This window comes from Balaenoptera borealis (assembly GCF_965194805.1).
Source record: "Balaenoptera borealis genome assembly, chromosome: 21".
NCBI classification, from domain to species: Eukaryota; Metazoa; Chordata; class Mammalia; order Artiodactyla; family Balaenopteridae; genus Balaenoptera; species Balaenoptera borealis.
Genome location: NC_138880.1, coordinates 20,748,691 through 20,758,496, shown reverse-complemented (window position 1 = coordinate 20,758,496; position 9,806 = coordinate 20,748,691).

The following is a 9,806-nucleotide window of genomic DNA, read 5'->3' as shown; positions in this document are numbered from 1 at the left end:
CTACTAGAGCTAATCAATGAATTTTGTAAAGTTGCAGGATACAAAATTAATGCCCAGAAATCTCTTGCATCCCTGTACACTAATGATGAAAAATCTGAAAGAGAAATTAAGGAAACACTCCCATTTACCATTGCCACAAAAAGAATAAAATACCTAGGGATAAGCCTACCTAGAGAGACAAAAGACCTGTATGCAGAAAACTATAAGACACTGATGAAAGAAATTAAAGATGATATCAAGAGATGGAGAGATATACCATGTTCTTGGACTGGAAGAATCAATATTGGGAAAATGACTATACTACCCAAAGCAATCTACAGATTCAATGCAATCCCTGTCAAATTACCAATGGCATTTTTACAGAACTAGAACAAAAAGTCTTAAAATTTGTATGGAGACACAAAAGACCCTCAATAGCCAAAGCAATCTTGAGGGAAAAAATGGAGCTGGAGGAATCAGACTCCCTGATTTCAGACTATACTGCAAAGCTACAGTAATCAAGACAATATGGTACTGGCACAAAAACAGAAATATAGATTAATGGGACAAGATAGAAAGCCCAGAGATAAACCCATGCACCTATGGTCAACTAATCTATGCCAAAGCAGGCAAGGATATACAATGGAGAAAAGACAGTCTCTTCAATAAGTGGTGTTGGGAAAACTGGACAGCTACATGTAAAAGAATGAAATTAGAACACTCCCTAACACCATACACAAAAATAACCTCAAAATGGATTAGGGACCTAAATGTAAGACTGGACACTATAAAACTTTTAGAGGAAAACATAGGAAGAACACTCTTTGACATAAATCACAACAAGATCTTTTTTGATCCACCTCCTAGAGTAATGGAAATAAAAACAGAAATAAACAAATCGCAAATCGGACCTAATGAAACTTAAAAGCTTTTGCAAAGCAAAGGAAACCATAAACAAGATGAAAAGACAACCCTCAGAATGGGAGAAAATATATCCAAACGAATCAACGGACAAAGGACTAATCTCCAAAATATATAAACAGCTCATGCAGCTCAATATTAAAAAAAACAAACAACCCAATCCAAAAATGGGCAGAAGACCTAAATAGACATTTCTCCAAAGAAGACATACAGATGGCCAAGAAGCACATGAAAAGCTGCTCAACATCACTAATCATTAGAGAAATGCAAATCAAAACTACAATGAGGTTATCACCTCACACCAGTTAGAATGGGCATCGTCAGAGAATCTACAAACAACAAATGCTGGAGAGGGTGTGGAGAAAAGGGAACCCTCTTGCACTGTTGGTGGGAATGTAAATTGATACAGCCACTATGGAGAACAGTATGGAGGTTCCTTAAAAAACTAAAAATAGAATTTCCATATGACCCAGCAATCCCATTACTGGGCATATACCCAGAGAAAACCGTAATTCAAAAAGACACATGCACCCCAATGTTCATTGAAGCACTATTTACAATAGCCAGGTCATGGAAGCAACCTAAATGCCCATCGACAGATGAATGGGTAAAGAAGATGTGGTACATATATACAATGGAATATTACTCAGCCATAAAAAGGAATGAAATTGGGTCATTTGTTGAGACATGGATGGATCTAGAGACTGTCATACAGAGTGAAGTAAGTCAGAAAGAGATAAACAAATATTGTATATTAACGCATATATGTGGAACCTAGAAAAATGGTACAGATGAATCGGTTTGCAGGGCAGAAAAACAAAAGAAAGAGCCAAAGCCAAAGCAATCATTATCAGAGTTTACTTTGCATAACTGCCTTGGGAACCATGAGATTCTTGGGAACAGATTTGCATATCTGTCCTTGAGCTCTGGAAGAATTGCAGAGTACTGCCATGTTCTTTAGACCACTGAGTTTGCAAACTATTAGCTGAACGTCATAGGCTCAACCATGTCATAACCTAGGGATGTAACAGCCTGAGGAGCAGGAGAGGAAGACCTGCTGAGGGAAGTATGGTTCCATTAGGGCAGGATGAAAGGATCTGTGGAGGGAGGAGAGAGAAGGGACATCCTGGTATTCAGCACACTTCCCTAATGCACCCCAGAGGGCTGTAAATAGGATTCTTGGTAGACCCAGTCACTGGAAGTCAGGGAACTCCGCACCTCTGCTGGCACATTGCTGTGACTGCTGTCCGGAGGGGTGTTGACGGTGACCCAGGCACTAGCCTTGGCTCAGTGAGATGCCAGGGAGCAGGACCAGAATATCCACACTTCAACATACTGCCCTATCTAAGAGCACCAGTACTTTCTGATGCTTCCTTCCAGTACAAAGAGAATAATCTGCAAGGGCCTTTGGCCAATAGGCAACTTATGACAATAGAACCCACGTTAGCAAAGCACGTCCTCACGAACACTCAGACGTGCAAATCAGGATCCAGTGGCAACCTCTTCCGAGGGTTTAGGGACCCTGCTACACTGTGGTTTGCCTGACTCCGGTCCCCACTCTGCCCTGCTGCTGGAGGCTGCTCCACCAGAGCGCCTCTGTCCCTGAAGAAGCTTAGAAATGAAAGCCACAGGCTGCTTCTTAGACTAAGGAGATTTCACTGAGTAGCCTCTTCCACCATCACTCATCATCCCAGCCTCTGCAACCTTCGTTGTCCATTCATTACTGAGCACCTTTTCAGTGCCAGGCACTGTGAGGGGAGCAGCTAACACAACCACAGCAAAGAACAAAGCGGACATGTCGCTCTCCTGGGGTGTATGTCTAGAGGTAGAAGCACACAACAAACACACCAACAAATAAAAGAGCTACACGTGGTAATGAGAGCTGTGAAGGAACAAATAAAGCTCTGAGATAGAGACAAATATTGGGGCAGAGGATAACTGCCTTGAATAGGGTGGTCGGAGGAGGTCTCTCCGACTAGTTGAGATTTAAGCTGAGACCAGAAAGATGAGAAGCCACCGGCCACTGGAAAAGTGTGTGTGTGTGTGTGTGTGTGTGTGTGATAGGGACGGGGTGGGGTGTGATGGAGGTGTGGTGGGGTGCAGTGTTTCCCACAGGGAAAAGGGTTCAGTTCAGAAAGGAAAACTGTGCCTGAACAGCAGAACTAGAGAGATGGCATAAGGTGGAGTTAGCAAAGTAGGCAGGGATCATATCATTGTATCCATGACGGTCGGAGGGAGAAATCTGTTTTACACTCTAGGTAAAAAAGGAAACCACTGAAGGATTTTAATCGGGAGAGGAACAGGATTAAGATAAATATTTGCTGAAGGAAGAAGGGAAGGAAGGAAGGGAGGAGTGAATGGAATCATCTCCTCTCAACCCCACAGCTTTAAATAGTCTGTGCCGCCTGAGTCCTGTCTCTCCCCAACTTCCTCTTCTCGGTATTACTGTCTTCTTAAAACACTTTATGCGGTATGAAAACCAACCTTTTTCTCTCCCTTATAACTTACTTCTTTCCACATTCAGACCTCACTGGGAGAGGAGAGACATGTGCCAACATAGTTACCCTTTGAAATATATGCAGACACACAGAATTTCTTGCTGACTTTGCATTTGATAGAAAAGGCTCTTTCACGATTTGCTCACCCTCAGCAGCTGGTCTCCTCCCTAGGCATGGGAACACTTATCTATCTAAGGGTTTAGATCTATACAGAGCATTTACGGTTTCAAGAAGATTTTTTTTGACCCAAGTTTGTTTCCCAAGATTGGCATGGTAATCTCAACTGATCATAGCCTTTCTGCATTTTTAAAGCATCAAAGGTCTGACCTTGTCTTTCGATAGCCCAAGAGAAAGTCTTGTGGCTTCCATCTAACACAGTTCTTCATGCAATGCATTTTGCATAAGTTAAATAGCTAATGGGCTGCTCAAGGGTTGTATAATGTTCTGCATTTGTTTTTCTTCTCTTTATCCTTTTTTCTATCTCCTCTAGGTGATTCATCAGGCATACTTCCTGAACCAGCTGTGAGAGATTAAGAACTGTTATTTGCATTCAAGGGAAGAATTCTCAGGCAAGGAACAATCTGCCTGTTGAATACATTCGTATAAATAGAGCAAACGTTTTAAAGCTGAGCAAAACGAAAGTAAGGGGCACATGGGAGGAAAAAAAAACTACCTCTCAGCATGAACCATGCAGAACTTTGATCATTACTTCAAATGACACTAGCTCTCACCATGTATGACAAGGCTCTGGATCCAGGATTTCCACAGTTCTGAGAAGAGTTCAGGTGCTAAGAAGCTTTCCCCTTTTTGCTTTCAACTGGGCCAATGATAACTATAATGATTATTAATGAGTTTAAAACTTAAGGCATAATTTTAACAATAAAAGACCACATTCACTGGGTGCTTCATACATGTCAAGCACTAACTATATTAGGTATTTTATAAACATGATCTTAAATCTTTCCAATAGCCCCTATGTATCTTTTTAACAAATGAGCAATCTGAGACTCAGAAAAGGTAAGTGATTTGCCCACAGTCATTTTGCTAACTAGGGGATTTTGATCAACCAGTTAAACTTTTCTGGACCTTAATTATTTGTTATTGTGAGGTTTTTTGTTTGTTTTTAGCCTGAAAAATGCAGAGTTGGAATAGGTGATCTCTAAGGTACTTTCTATCTCTACCATTATTTGATCTGACAGGTTCTCTCAGCCCTACAAGATGTGTTGTCTCTCTGCCATTTGAGTTCTAGCAAACTAGTTCTGCTGTCCCATTTCCCCAATCTCTATCACTGGGCAAGCAAAAAGAAAGGAAAATAGAGCAGTCGTGATGTAAGGGAAATTTCTTCAAACTACAACTTCTGGTACTATAGCATCTGCGACAGAGTCAGTGTTCAGTGCTGGCTACAATATCAGTTGGTGTGTGACTTCAGTCAACTAGCTTATTCTTAATTTCCCACCTAGTTCCTAACTTCTTCATTTTCTGAAGGTGTAGGTCTAGATGATCTCTAGAGTACTTATATATCCTAATATTTTATATCCAGGAAAACCAAAATTATGATGCCATGAAGTATCCAATAATCAAAATCAGACTCAGACCAGGAAAAAAACATTCATTTACTCTGTGTCTCCTTTCTAGTTCCTTCCTCCTTGCTTTGCCTTCCAAGGGAATCTATAAACCACATATGGACATTTTTGTTCTCAAAGCCTAACATGAAGGAAAATCATAGAAAGGAATATACAATTTGGCAAATTTTACTGCTCAAGTAGAATTTTTGAATTATCTTTGAAATCCACTTGAAAGCTTGTATAAATGTGAGATTACAAATGTAGGGATGAAGAGCGGGGACTGGGGCCAGTTCAGTTCTAAACTTTCAGAAGATTATTATATAGCATTCTGATCTACTTTCCACTCATAAGCATCTTAGAAGAAAATGGCAGCTCACCAAGGAACAAAAAATACAAGTGAAGTGTTGGGGGGTTTTATATGTATAAAGGTATGAATAAACTATTTGAAATAATGGGTAAATATTAGAGGTTTTTAATTTGTTTTGCTGTGTGTTTTGTTATGCTTATGGAAGAACTTAGATGCTACACAGAACTAAATTGTCAGGCAAATCCCGCAAACTCCCATGGAAGAGAAGAGTTTTATTTTCTTGAAATTGAGAATAACTCACGTCCTCAAAGATTGCAGATTAATCTTTGATTTGCTGAAAGCTTACATAACAATTGAAGAGCTTCAGAACATGAAGGTTCATGAAGGTTCAGACCTGTGGTTGAGTTTTTGTTTGCCAGAGTTCAGAATTGGGTCAGGGTAAAATCAAAGCCCAGTTCCTGCTCAGTAACCTGAGCTTTATCCCATGAACTCCATGCCCTCAGTCTGTCCCTTCCATCACAGCTTTTCTTCCCTGATGAAAGTACTCTGCCTAAATAGTTACCAACTATTTACTTTATACTGTAAAAATACAGCTGAATGGTACAAATAATTCAAGACATGTATGTTTCTTAAATGGAAACTAATTTTTAGGTATCTTAAAAGGTTTCAAATTTGTTCCCAGGTATTTTAATAAAACCTTAGAATTCCAGTTCAGAAACTTATTTCTTTTTTACTTGGAAATCATTTCAAACTTAAATGCTGCAAGACCTTATTGTCACTCCCTCTCTGGTAAAACTAACTCAGAGTGAAGTCAACTCAGAGAAAAGCAGAATCAGAAGAGAGACAAAAATTACTAGTGATATTTTACCTAGAGTCATATTTAAAGTTTATCCCTGGACTTATCAATTACATGAGTCAATAAATTCTTTTTTAATTAAATAAAGAAATACCGAAAGAATAAAAATAGTACAAAGAACACCCAAGCACCTGTAACAAGATTTACATATTATTAACATTTTACCCCATCATTTCTTTATTGTTTACTTTCTCTCTGTCTCTCTAAAGAAGATATACAAATGGCTAACAGGTACATTGAAAAAGGTGCTCAATACAAAGGGAAATGCAAATCACACCTGTTAGAAAAGTTGTTATCAAAAAGACATGAGATAACAAATGCTACCAGGCATGTGGAAGAAAGGGAGCTCTTGTTGGTGGAAATGTAGATTGGTGCAGCCACTAGGGGAAACAGTATGGAGACTCCTCAAACAATTAAAAATAGAATTACCATCTGACCAAACATTTCTACTTCTAAATATATTGATATATCTGAATAAAACAAAATCACTATCTTGAACAGATTATCTGTACCCCCTTGTTCACTGCAGCATTATTTACAGTAGCCAAGACACAGAAACAACCTAAGTGTCCACCAGCGGATGAATGGATAATGAAAATGTGGTGTATATATATATATATACAGTACAAACAATGAATATTATTCAGCCATAAGAAGAAGGCAATCCTGCCATTTGCGACAACAAGGATGAAACTTGAGGGCATTATGCTAAGTGAAATAAGTCAGACATAGAAAGACAAATACTGTACAATCTCACTTATATGTGGAATCTAAAAACATCAAACTCATAGAAACAGAGAATAGATTGGTGGTTGCCAGGGGCAGGGAGCAGTAAAGTTGGTCAAATGGCACAAACTTCCAGCTATAAGATGAGTAAGTTCTGGGGAATCTAATATACAGCATTATAACTATAGTTAACGATACAATAACAATACTATATTGTATTCTTAAAAGTTGCTAAGAGAGTAGATCTTAAAAGTTCTCACCACCCCCCAAAAAATGGTAGCTATGTGAGATGATAGATGTGTTAACTAATTTTATTGTGGTAATCATTTCAGAAAAAATATGCATATATCAAATCACCACCTTGTACACTTTAAACTTACACAATGTTACATGTCAACTGTATCTCAATAAAACTGGAAAAATTTTTTAAAAATTTTAAGTCATGGGATTAAGTGGATAAGAAGAAATAATTCCATAGAAAACACATCTGGATTCACAAATCTTTGTTTCTTCATGGGATGAGGAATCTGCCCTTCATTTTGGAAGTAAAATCAAAGTTCCATAAGACAGTTTTGTATTTGGACTCCTGATTAATACTTTCGATATTTCTTCAATTGAATGCCCTCTGTTCAGTCATTAAGAGTAATGATGAGTCTCCACACATAATTTCTAAATCATTTAAATTAGTCCTTTGGAGAAAAAAATATTCCATAAAAGTGGTAAGGGTCTCCCATACATGAAACTCTAAAGGACTTTCTAACCAAAAGGGTGAAGCAAGAACACACATTTGAAACCTCCTTATACAAGTGTTCTAATTATCATGGCTACTAACCATGCTGACCCAAATAATCTACAGTATAGACAGATAAACATTATATTTAATTTAAAACACAGTTTAAGGTAATCTATTTTAAAAAAAGGAAGTCTAGAGTCAGGATAGGTTAGCATTATCTTCAAGTCATCAAATTAAGAAACAACAAAAGTTAAAGAAAACTTCATTGGGGTAATTTGTACTTTTCTCTCCAATTCCAGGGGAAAGACCCTTCACCAACTTTGGTTTAGTATCTGAAAAATGGCTTTGACTTACCTTGTAAATTTCAATGATATGGACCATCGGCTCTATGTGATAATATGAAGGTGGTGATTTATTCCAGTGCCTTTATCATATGAATAAACCACAACTCAGATTTGCATCAAAGAGCAAAACCAAATTAATTATACAGTGAGATGAATATAAACACAAATGTTCCAACATCTTAACGAAGAAGTGGTAGGCCTCAACTGATTACATTTCAAATCAGATTCAAATCAGGTTGAGTAGGGTTTTTATAACTTATATGAAATTAAAACAAAAAGGTAAAAATTCTAATGAGATTCTACAACAGAATAAAGTATATGTCAATCTGTGCCACAATCACTAAGTTATAATTGGATGAAATAGTCAAATAAAAACCAAATCATTTAAAAAGCACCAAACAATCTGGGAGGAAGCACTGGAACCTCTAATAAAAATGTTGGGTGCTACTCTAAAAAAAAGGAAAGAAAGAAAGAAAGAAAGAAGAACTTTAGTTGAAAGGAAAGGTTGCTTTGCAGTTTTCTGAACATCCAAGGAAACTATGGTTTTGTTTCTTTAACTTTGACTTTGAAATTTTTCATATTGTCAGATTCTCCACACACCTGCAAGTTTTAATACAATCAAGTCACAAGAAATACACATGTTTGGAAATTTCTCCTAATGTTTGGAAGTCAATAGCTAAATGAAGTAAATTTAGTGCTTTTGTCCTGTCTTTTTTCTCTATCTCAAATACTACCTCTCTGTTTCTCTAGATCAAAGAAACAATTGAGTAATTCCAGGAACTTGAAAGTGAATTATTGATCTACTGCTGACCTCATAATGGTAGTGTCCAGGTAGTTTCTAGCTCATCCAATTAAAAAATCACTTTTGGTTGAAGTTCAATCACCTCAGACTTTCAAGATGTAATATGCTTTCTTTTGTATAAGAAGATGACAATTGATGCATCAATAGTTCATCTGTTTGAGAGTTGCTTTTCCAGATGGATGCACACCTAACATCCTCCTAGTTGTTTTCATGAAAAATTACTTACTTTTGGGGGATGGCTATTTCAGTAGCAAACTAACTGGGCCTCTTGAACAACAATATTCTCAGCATTTGTTTTTCTTCAGTTAAAACTCAAATAATGCCTAATTTCTAAATTTTATCTGGATTAAATCAGATGTATTAATGTACAGACTTGAAAGATGGAATGGTGCTGAACTCACAGTAAAAAGTGTTTATAAATATTTGTTGAATTTGAATATCTTGGTCTCATTAGTAACTAATCATGTGCCAAAGCTGGAAAGAAAGAATTCATTCTTATTAAAAATAGATTAGCAGGTTTTAGAGACAAGTTTAAGAAAAGTCTTTCGTTCTTTTAGATTTTAGAACAAAAACTAGCCTAAAAAGAGGTCATGGAATTATTATTATTTGTTGTTGTTGCTGTTTTTCTTTAGGGGGGAAATTATAGCTAAGACCTAAAACTGAAAATCAAAGCCACTAATCACTACACATTCAGAGTTCAAATTCTGCCAACAATTTGCCCAATTCACTGAGAAGTGCCAATTCAGAATGGCCCCAACAACCACCACCACTGCATAGTCAATAAAGATGAAGACATGAACTTGTAGCTAGAAGAATCATTAGAATAAACTGCTTGTGGAGAAACTCTTCACTTTCTTCAACCACAAAGATGGAGACTCCAAGAATCAACTGTAAAGATAGTGATGTGTGCAAGAAGAGGAAATCGGCATTTCATTCTCTGGTTACAGGTCATTTAGCCAGTGTATTTGCCAGTCATCCTCTGTGTTACCACACTTGGGAAAAGAGAATCTGAGAGTAGATGGAGATGACAGGACAATGTAAGTACTCTATGAGTAAAATAGAGCCACACAAAGTA